A 12,359-nucleotide genomic window follows, 5' to 3' on the forward strand; every position below is an offset into this window, starting at 1 on the left:
ATGAATAGTCCAGTTTTTTTCTATCTAGGTTTTGTAATTTTGTGCAAATTTTGACATGGTAACAACATAGAGGCATGAAAATATGTTGACCCAGTCCCCATAGAGCATGTATTAGTTAACCCACTACAGATTTACCCACACATGAATGTACAATTGAATTCTATTGACAAATGGCCTAAAAATGGCTAAAAATCTACAAATTAAAAGAAAAAGATTAACAAGAAATTGAAGCATACCAGATGAGTGAGTGTGATGAGTGACTGAACAAAGATGTTGTGTGTGTGGACAGATAGATTGTCACGACAACAATTCACCCTCCGTAGGATGACGTGATGGCACCTAGTCTCTAAGACTAGGTAAGGCTAACAATTTGCGTAATATCATAATATAAAACTGAAGTCCAATTCTCAACACATGAAATAAATATAAAACTACAAATCAATAATTACAACTCCCAAAACCCGGTAGAAATAAGTCACAAGCTTCTAAGAAAAAATACTAAGTGTCTCTATACATGAGACTCTAAATAGAATAAGGAAAACAACATAGTAAAGATAGAGGGGGACTCCGAGGTCTGCGGACACTGGCAAATATACCTTGAAGTCTCCGCGTGCGGTCCAACTCACTGGTATCTGGTATGGTGGGAAGAACTTGGATCTGCACAAAAAGATGTGCAAAAGTATAGTATGAGTATACCACAACGGTACCCAGTAAGTGCCAAGCCTAACCTCGATAGAGTAGTGACGAGGTCAGGTCAGGGCCCTACCGGTTTAAAAGAAAAGTAAGGCAGAAGATATAATAATATTTTGAAATGACTGAGAATTTAAACAATAAGAAGTTTCAGAAAATATCAGCAGTAAATAGAGGTAAACAACAGGGGCACTCCCGAGATACCGCCTCATAGTCCCAAATGTAAATATGCACGACAGGAGGGATCTCCCGAGGTACCGCCTCGTAGTCCCAAAGTAAATATGCAAGACAAAGGGATCTCCCAAGTAAACGCTTCGTAGTCCCAAAGTAAATATGTAGTACAGAGAGATCTCCCGAGTAAACGCCTCGTAGTCCCAAAGTAAATATGCAGTACAGGGGGGTCTCCCGAGGAACCGCCTCGTAGTCCCAAAGTAAATATGCAGTATAAGGGGATCTCCCGAGTAAATGCCTCGTAGTCCCAAAGTAAATATGCAGTACAGGGGGATCTCCCGAGTAAACGTCTTGTAGTCCCAAAGTAAATATGCAGTACATGAGGATCTCTCAAGTAAATGCTTTATAGTCCCAAAGTAAATATGCAGTACAGGAAGATCTCCCGAGGAACCACCTAGTATGCCCAAAGTAAATATGCAGTACAAGGGGATCTCCCGAGGAACCGCCTCGTAGTCCCAAAGTAAATATCCAACAGATAATTGAAGGAAACATGAATTTACAGCAAGATATCTTACAGTTAAAGATTTAATTCAAATCAAGGGAAATAGGTAATTCAACTAAGCATGTTGCACAAATCGCAAGTAAGAGTTAAGGCACGTAGACATGCGATACTAGGCTAAACATGATCACTATATATGCTAAGGCAACTTAGTTAAGGAATTTAAAAGAAGACAACTCAGCAAGAACATGAAAATTTCCACAATTATCCCGTGTACGCACTCATCACCTCGCGTACACGGCGCTCATGTATCACATATAGTTAAAACAGTACCAAATCCCAAGGGGATTTCCTCCACACAAGGTTAGACAAGTCACTTACCTCAAATCTCGCTCAATCAATTGATAAGGATGCCTTTCCCTCGATTTTTAGGCTCCAAATGGCCCAAATTTAGCCAAAATCAATTACATATCATGGATACAACTACAAGAAACTAATTTAAATATTGAAACTACGACGTAAGCAAAGAATCAAAAAATTGCCCCAAAAAGCCGACACGGGCCCGCGTCACGAAATCGGGTAAAAGTCACAAATTACAAACACGCATTTGACCACAAGTCAACCATACCATTTTTACCAAAATTCGACACCAAATCGCCACTCAAATCCTCAATTTATACTCTCCAAATCCCTAGCCTCAAACTCCCAAATTCCACCTTAAACAAACACAATCTAGGTGGAAAAATCAATAGGGAAACAAGATTATTGATAAAAAATAAGCACAAGGGACTTACCTCAAGAAATCACCCGAACAATGCTCTCAAAAATTGCCCTAGACCGAGGTTGCAAAGTCCAGAATGAGAGAAATCACGAAATCTTTCGATTTTAAGCGCTGCCCAGGCTTTTCGCACCTACGGCCAGTTCCACCGCACACGCGGAACCGCTTTTGCGGTAAATTCCTCCGCTTCTACGAAAATCACTTAAGTCCCTCAAGGCTCGCACTTGCGCTCCCGGTTCCGCACCTGCGGATGCGCTTCTACAGTCCCAATCCCACTTCTGCGGGTGCGCATCTGCGCAAACACGTCCGCTTATGTGGTCTTCACACCATACCTGTGACCACTGGCCATCCTCATAGCCTCCACATCTGCGACTCCCAGCTCGCTTATGCGAGACCGCACCTACGTCCAAATCCACTGCAGGTGTGAGGACACCATAACCAACCCAACACCAGAAATCTTCTAAGTCAAAAAATAATCTGTTAACCATCCAAAATCCACCCGAGGCCCTCGGGACCTCAACCAAACATACCAACAAGTCCTAAAACATCATACGAACTTAGTCGAGTCTTTAAATCACATCAAACAATGCAAAAAATAAGAATTGCACATCGATTCAAGCCTAATGAACTTTAAAATTCAAACTTCTGCATCCGACGCCGAAACCTATCGAACCAAGTCCGATTGACCTCAAATTTTTAACACAAGTCATAATTGACATTACAGACCTACTTCAGCTTCCAGAATCAGAATCCGATCCTGATGTCAAAACGTCCATTACTAGTCAAACTTCCCAAAAATTATCCAATTTTCCAACTTTCGCCAATTGGCGCTAAAATGACCTACAGACCTCCGATCCAACATCCGAACACGCTTCTAAGACCAAAATCACCCTACGGAGCTATAGGAACCATCAAAACTCCATTTCGGAGTTATCTTCACACAGTTCAAACTATAGTCAATTCCTATGACTTATGGTTCCATTTTAGGGACTATGTGTCCTATTACACTCTGAAACCGAAAACAAATCCTCCCGGTAAGTCATAAAATCCAAAAATGAAATAGAGAGAGCAATAATTAGGGTTTCGGGGCTAATACTCTCAAAACGACAGGCTGGGCCATTACATCCTCCCTCTTAAAAGAAACGTTCGTCCTCGAACGAGTATAGAGACATACCTGAAGTGAAAAGATGAGGATAACGACTGCACATATCATGCTCTGTCTCCCAATTCTCCTCCTCGACCGAATGACCCCTCTACTGAACCTTCACAAAAGCGATTTGTTTTACCTCAACTTTCGAACCTGCCTGTCCAAAATGGCCACTGACTCCTCAACATAAGATAGATCCTTATCCAACTGGACTGAGCTGAAGTCTAACACATGAGATAGATCATGATACTTTCGGAGCATGAAAACATGGAATACTGGATGAACTGCAGAAAGACTAGGTGGCAGTGCAAGTCTGTAAGCCACCTCTCCAACCCTCTCAAGAATCTCAAAAGGCCCGATATACCTAGGGCTCATCTTGCCCTTCTTTCCGAACCTCATAACGCCCTTCATGGGCGAAACCCAGAGCAAGACCCGCTCCCCAACCATGAATGCAATGTCGCGAACCTTCCGATCCGCATAACTCTTCTGCCTGGACTGGGTTGTACGAAGTCGATCCTGAATAAATTTAACTTTTTCCAAGGCATTCTGAACCAAGTCTGTACCCAATAGCCTAGCCTCACCCGGTTCGAACTAACCCACTAGAGATCGACACCGTCTACCATACAAAGCCTCATATGGCACATCTGAATGCTCGACTGATAACTGTTATTGTAGGCAAACTCCGCAGGTGGCAGGAACTGATCCCAAGCACCCCCAAAATCAATCACACACGCACGAAGCATATCCTCAAATATCTGAATAATGCGCTGGGAGTGTCCGTCCGTCTGAGGGTGAAATATTGTGCTCAACTCCACACGAGTACCCAACTCATGCTGTACGGCTCTCCGGAACCGTGATGTAAACTGCGTACCATAGGCAGAGATGATAGATACTGGTATGCCATAAAGCCTGACAAACTCGCGGATGTAAACCTAAGCCAGTTGCTTTGAAGAATAAGTAGTAACCACGGGAATGAAATGAGCTGACTTAGTCAATCTGTCCACAATCATCTAAACTGCATCGAACTTCTGCTGAGTCAGTGGGAGCCCAACAACAAAATCCATAGTGATCCGCTGTCATTTCTACTTTGGAATCTCTAACTTCTGAAGTAATCTGCCCGGTCGCTAATGCTCATACTTCATCTGCTGACAATTTAGGCAACGAGCGACATATTCCACTATGTCCTTCTTCATCCGCCTCCACCAATATTGCTACCTCAAATCCTAATACATCTTCATGGCACCTGGATGAATGGAGTACTGCAAACTATGAGCCTCCTGGAGGATCAACTCACGCAAACCATTTACATTAGGCACACATAGCTTGCCCTGCATCTGTAATACACTGTCATCTCCAATAGTGACCTCCTTGGCATCATCGTACTGAACCGTGTCCTTAAGGACAAGCAAATGGGGGTCATCATACTGACGCTCTCTAATACGATCATAAAGAGAATACTGAGAAACCACACAAGCCAAAACTCTACTCAGCTCGGAGACATCCAATTTGACAAACTGATTGGCCAAGGCCTAAACATCCAAGGCTAAAGGCCTCTCTGCTACTGGTAGATATGCTAAACTGCTCAAACTCTTCGCCTTGCGACTCAAGGCATCAGCCACCATATTGGCCTTCCCGAGATGATAGAGAATGGTGATGTCATAATCCTTAAGCAACTCAAACCATCTCCGATGCCGCAAGTTAAGATCCTTCTATTTAAATAAATGCTGTAGAATCTGGTGATCGGTGAAAACCTCACAAGGGACACCATACAAATAGTGCTGCTAGATCTTCGGCATGAACAATAGTTGCCAACTCAAGATTGTGGACATGATAATTCTTCTCATGAACCTTCAACTGTCTAGATGCGTAGGCAATCACCCTACTATCCTACATCAACACCACGTCGAGACCAATGCGTGATGCATCACAATACACCGTGTAGGACCCTGATCCGGTAGGCAACACTAACACTGGGGTTGTAGTCAAAGAAGTATTGAGCTTTTGAAAGCTCTTCTCACACTCCTCGGTCCATCTGAACGGAGCACCCTTTTGGGTCAATCTGGTCATAGGTGATGCAATAGACGAGAAACCCTCTACAAATCGACGGTAATACCCCGCCAAGCTAAGAAAACTCCGGATCTCCGTAGTTGAGGATGGTCTAGGCCAACTCTGCACTGCTTCAATCTTCTTTGGGTCTACCTTGATCCCCTCACTCGATACTACATGACCCAAAAATGCCACTAAATCTAGCCAGAATTCACACTTCGAAAATTTTGCATATAACTTCTTCTCTCTCAAGGTCTGAAGCACAGTCCTCAGGTGTTGCTCATGATCCTCCTAACTCCGAGAGTACACCAGAATGTCGTCAATAAACACAATGATGAAAGAGTCAAGATAGGGCTGGAATACACTATTCATTAAGTGCATGAATGTTGTTGGGGCGTTGGTCAGCCCAGAAGACATCACAAGGAACTCGTAATGACCATACCGAGTCTTGAAAGCAGTCTTCGGGATATCTGGCTCCCGAATTTTCTACTGATGATAGCTTGAACACAAGTCGATCTTAGAGAACACTCTAGCACCCTGAAGTGATCAAATAAGTCATCAATACGTGGCAATGGATACATGTTCTTCATTGTAACCTTGTTCAACTGACGATAATCGATACACATTCATATATAACCATCCTTCTTCTTCACAAACAAGATAGGAGCACCCCAAGACGACACACTAGGCCAAATGAAGCCCTTATCGAGAAACTCTTGCAACTGTTCCTTTAATTCTTTTAACTCTACTGGGGCCATATGATAAGGTGGAATAGAAATGGGTTGAGTGCCCTGTAATAAATCAATGCCAAAGTCAATATCCATGTCGGGTGGCATGCCTAGAAGATCTGCTGGAAATAAGTCTGCAAAATCCCTCCTACCAGAACTGACTCGATGGCAGGAGTATCAACACTAACATCACTCACATAGGCCAGATACGCATTACACCCCTTCTCAACCATTCGCTGAGCTTTAAGAAATAAGACAACCCTGCTAGGAACATGATCCAAGGTACCTCTCCACTCTAGCCGTGGTAGACCTGGCATAGCCAACGTCACCATCTTGGAATGACAATCAAGGATAGCATGATAGGGCAACAACCAGTCGATGTCCAAAATAACATCAAAATCCACCATATTGAGCAATAATAAATCAGATCTGGTCTCAAAACCACTAAGGACAATCAAACATGACTGATACATGATCACGCCCAACTCTAGTCCTAAAAAGGATAAGCGGTCGCTGCAAATATAATCCTGTCTAAAAGTCCGAAGTCGAATCCCACAGAGAACTAAGGTTTAGCTATAGCTTTTTAATATCACTAAGAAGACAAGTTTGAACAATTTTCTAAATTATAAAGATTGAGATTTATATTTCTAACGAATTAACTAGCAAATACTAGAAAGCGGTAAAATTATCAACTAACGAGACAAAGGGTTGGAGACTAAATTAGGAGGTCTAGGGTTATGATTTCCCTAATTGTCGGAATCCTTCCAGCTATGTTCCCAACAATTTTGCCGATGTATTCTCTACTGATCGTGAGCACTTTAGGTGCCGCGATTCTCTTTCGAGCAACTACAATAATTTACTAGACATATTCTCTCGAACTACGCTAGTTGGCTTCATCGAACCACTCACTATGACCACGTCAAGGCTTTGTTATTTCTAAACCTACCTTTAAACCCACTGCATTGATTTCTCACATACGTTAGGAGTGACGTTATTCAACAACCACCTAAATATGTATCCTTTCTCAAGCAACACATAATAAATAGGCACAGTCAATCGATGGCCATTCAATCAGCTAAAATAAACACGTAGTTAAAAAAATAGATAAATTCAAAGGCTAAATTATATTAAAACATAACAAGAATTCACCCTACAAAAGGTTTCATCAAAACCCTAGATAACAAATTAGCTATTCATAATAGTATACATAATTACAATACTAGAATTCATAACCAATAATAGAAAAAGGAAGAAGGAAGTGAGAAACTTGTAGAAAAATTCTCCGCCTTGCTCCTAGTGTGTTCTTTCCTCCTTAGGTCGAATCCCCAGTCTCCTTAGCCTCTTTAGGTCTAAATTGTGTCAAAAGTATGTCAAAGGTATGTCAAAGGTCCTAAAAATACCATTTTTCCATGTATATATACCAAGTAGGGTCGGGCCCAAACAATTACACCTTCTCCTATGCGAAAAAGGACACTTTTCCAGGTCAGAACGTCCGCGGCTGCAAATTTTACCCAGTGTTCTGCCTCACATCCGCGGCCAGATCCGCGACCGTGGATTTGACCGCATTTTTCATCCTGTTCTGTTTGGAATTTGGAAAAACGTAAAACATAAAAGATGTGTCCCTTTGAATTAGATTTCCAACCATATATTGTGGAGCTCAAGTGGAATTCTGAGAGAAAAGTTATGTGGATTTTACTAGACAGTACGCAATATGCCTACTCGATTCTTTGTTCGTTCTTAACTATCAAATTTGATCCCCGAACACGATCCCGGCTTAATTCCTTGGGTTTTTACTTAGACTTCAAAGGTCCAAATCACTGGAATTCATTCACTAACATCTACATAGTTCGGAATCACTCCTACAAGGCATAAAACACACAATTAGTGCAAAACACTAGCGATTAAAGCTAAAACTCAATTAAAATACAGTAAATTAGAGTGTAATAAGCGACTAAATAGGTAATTATAGCCTATTATCAACACCCCACACTTAAACCATTGCTCGTCCTCGAGCAATCAAACTACACTTTATATAGACACGACCTTTTTAAACAATTCTCCTAACTCATCACACCAAGAATACTTAAAATAGACAAAGCGCAAAAGCGTAACATCTTTACCTCAAGATTTGACTTACAAGTACCATGCATTATTCATAACTCACCCACTTACTCTAACATAGAGGTCATTGACATTACCTTTCCTTCATGAATCAAGTGCCCTCACACAACAAAAGAGAGTAGTTCCACACAATAAAATTTAAGAACACTTAGGAACTCAAGATAGAAAGAATTCGCTCACTCTCAGAAATAACATTCATATGCCACAAAAGATGCACCATAGGCTTACCCGTAGTGTACTACTCTACTAATCGAGCTCATTCAGTCTAAGATCAAGTAGGACTTTAATTGGTTGTAATGTAGGTTGTGGGACCAGTAGGATACATTTAGATATAAGAGTGACTACACCTCCCTAAGCACTTTAATACATATACTTTAACATTCAAACCCCATACTTATGTCAAACCAAACTCCACCTTCACATCAATGTATATTTCTCTATACTTCTTTAAGCACAATTACATCAAGAGTCATCACTTATCAAGGAATTGTTTTTTTTTCACAGCAATACAACTATTTTTTTTTTCTTTTCTTTCTTTTTCAATTCAGGTGGCTCTTACTTTTTCAAAACAATGCACCTTTCTCCTTATTTCATTAGTTCCACTCAAAAGCCAAACCATCCATCCCACACTTTAACTTTTACACAGTTCATAATAATTCAAGTGCTCATGAGAGGTTAGAAGGTTCAAATAGATGGTTAATTCAAACAAATAGGTAAGGCTTGTGATATGGTCGCCAAAGAAACAGGATTGCAGGCTCAAATGGATTAACTACGATACATAACAATTAGGCGGGTAAAATATATATATGGCTCAACCAAGAAACGCCTATATCACTTCCAAGACTGAACAAAACTACTATTTCGCTTTGCAAACACATGAGGCAAGTTCTAGACATCAAATGCAATGTACAAAATGACACACAAACCTCACACACACATGGCATATAACTCACTCAGGATTGATTTCATCGAGACACTCTAGTCAAAGCAGCTAAGAAAAGTTAAGCCTATACAATTTGAGGTACTTATACAAGAGTCAAGAACTGAGCCTAAGCATCACAACCAAAGTTCTCGCTATTCTCAAGGAATAACAAAGTCAAGAGATATTGCTTCAATTCAAAACACAACACAATGGCTCCTATTCCTAAAAAAATAAAACTAGCTACACCCGGTTCAAATAAAACCCTTGGAAAAGAACTGCGGCACAAAAAAAAAACCAAGGGGCAATTGCTACACTAACCTAACATAAGATTTTTTTTTGTTTTGTCTTTTTCCTTTCGACTTAAATCCCTCAAGAAAATTGTCTAATAGATCCATTGTTGGGAAAAGTCCAATCATTTCTATTTTTGTAAAAAATAATTATTCAATTAAACTAACACAACTAAAATAGCATGGAAAGTCACCTAAACAATCTCCTCACCCCACACTCAAAATTGTGTATTGTCCCCAATGCACACCCATAAATACGAGAGGGTAAAAGAAACTCCCTGGTAGGTCAAAGGCCGAAGCACTAGCAGCTCATGGGGTACTCAAACTTCTCCCAGGCCTGGTCCTTCGTGTGGGTACCTCACACTTAGTTCCAACCATCTGGTTTGCTGTTGCATTCTTCCAATGGCTTTGCATTTCATGCTCCTAAAAAATCAAAAATCAACACTACAAAAATAATACTATAATAATAAAAAAAATAAAATAAATAAAGCTGGGTTGCCTCCCAACAAGCGCTTGATTTAACATCGTGGCACGACGAAAATTACTTTTTGTCTCCACCTCGAGCTTATGAATTGAATCCCCAATTTGGCTTCAAGTTTTCGATTATGCTCCAAGGGTGGTGGAACAAATCTAATTGGCCCAAGCAACCATTGTACTATTCTACACTTCTTGGTTTTTAGATGAGGTATGTAGTCCTGTCTTTTTGGCAAGAAAAATTTCAGAATGTAGGCACCTTGTTCCTCATTCCTTGACTCCTCAATCGGCTTGGATGACTCTATTTCCATATCGTCATCTAAGCACAATGTGAAAAAATATTTGGAGTGAGGCCAAATGCGAACAAACACATGAGCTTCAGGACTTTCAACTTCCTCAACATCAATGATACTAGAGTCAACAAAATTTATATCCTCAAAGTCCTTGGCTGACTCTAGTCTCACTTCTTCAACATCGACATCCTCAAATTGTAGTTGGCTAGGTGGTTGATGTTCTACTCTGACCTCCTCAATTAGCACCTCAAATTCACACTCCTCTTGGCTTTTATCCACAAAATTGCCTTGCTGAGCATTAAAAGCTTCAACTAGTTGACTCACTTGTGCCTCCAGGTTGCGAATAGTAGCATCTTGCCTTTGTATGTGCAGTTGTTTCTCATTATTTTGTTCCACAAGGCACCTTAGCATCTCCTTGATCTCTTTCAGGTCATCATCCCTAGGTTCTTTGTTCTTATTAACTTCACAAGAAAAAGAAGAACCGTCAAAGGGATTGGGGGAAGATAAGAAATATAAGCACAGCTATGAAAGTGACCATCTTGACCACCACACATATCACATACATTCCACACATAAGATTGAGTTGGTGCACATAACTCGCTCTCGGGAATATTTTAAAAAAAATTCATTGGTGGTTTTCTCCACAATATGCATAAGGAGGATTAAAAGTAGAATTACCAACATCAAAACTCTCATAATTCCAAGATGCCATATTGTTTTTTAAAAAAATTAACAAGTAAAACAAAAAAAAAATCAAATACAGAAAATAAAAATAAAAGTTCAAACTTGAAACCTAGCAATATGTGCACCTATAGCTACACCGTTAGTTCCCCGGCAATGACGCCAAAATTTAATTACGCCCAACTCTAGTCCTAAAAAGGATAAGCGGTCGCTGCAAATATAATCCGGTCTAAAAATTCGGAGTCGAATCCCACAGAGAACTAAGGTTTAGCTATAGCTTTTTAATATCACTAAGAAGACAAGTTTGAACAATTTTCTAAATTATAAAGATTGAGATTTATATTTCTAACGAATTAACTAGCAAATACTAGAAAGCGGTAAAATTATCAACTAACGAGACAAAGGGTTGGAGACTAAATTAGGAGGTCTAGAGTTATGATTTCCCTAATTGTCGGAATCCTTCCAGCTATGTTCCCAACAATTTCGCCGATGTATTCTCTACTGATCGTGAGCACTTTAGGTGCCGCAATTCTCTCTCGAGCAACTATAACAATTTACTAGACATATTCTCTCGAACTACGCTAGTTGGCTTCATCAAAGCGGATTTTACCCAGTGTTCTCTCTCACATCCACGGCCAGATCTGCGGTCGCGGATTCGACCGCGTTATTCACCCTGAGATGTGTGGAAAGTTATGTGCATTTTACTAGACAGTACGCAATATGCCTACTTGATTGTTCGTTCGTTCTTAACTATCAAATTTGATCCCCGAACACGATCCCGGCTTAATTCCTTGGGTTTTTACTTAGACTTCAAAGCTCCAAATCACTTTAATTCATTCCCTAACATCTACATAGCTCGGAATCACTCCTACAAGGCATAAAATACACAATTAGTGCAAAACACTAGCGATTAAAGCTCAAACTCAATTAAAGTGCAGTAAATTAGAGTGTAATAAGCGACTAAAATATGTAATTATAGCCTATCATCAATACACATGGTCAACAATACTAGAATCGCCCACATGTATAGATATATAAACAGGTGAACTCATAGAATCGAGGGATACACCCAAATACAAAGCAATATAAGATGACACATATGAATACGTGGAGCCTGGATCAAATAAGACTGATGCATCTCTATGATAGACCGGAACAATACCTATGATAACAAAATCTGATGCAACTGCCTCTGTCCTAGCAGGAAGGGCATAATATCTAGCCTGGCCTCCCCCTCTAGGACGACCTCTACTTGTCCGACCTCCACCTCGAGTTGGCTGTGCAAGTGGGGTGGTAGCTGGTGCGGTAATCATAGCCTGATGACCTGGTGGAGCACGCAGTGCTTGAGAAATATGTGGAGGTGCACCCTTTCTAAATCTGGGGCAATTCCTCACCAAATGACGAGTGTCGCCGCACTCAAAACAAGCTTTGGGAGGACCGTGCTACTGCGACTGGCTCGGGCCTGATCGACTGGACTGCCCACTGAAAGCACCCTGTACAGGAGGCACACTCGACACTAGTG

Source organism: Nicotiana tabacum, chromosome 23, assembly GCF_000715075.1.
Source record: "Nicotiana tabacum cultivar K326 chromosome 23, ASM71507v2, whole genome shotgun sequence".
Lineage (NCBI taxonomy): Eukaryota > Viridiplantae > Streptophyta > Magnoliopsida > Solanales > Solanaceae > Nicotiana > Nicotiana tabacum.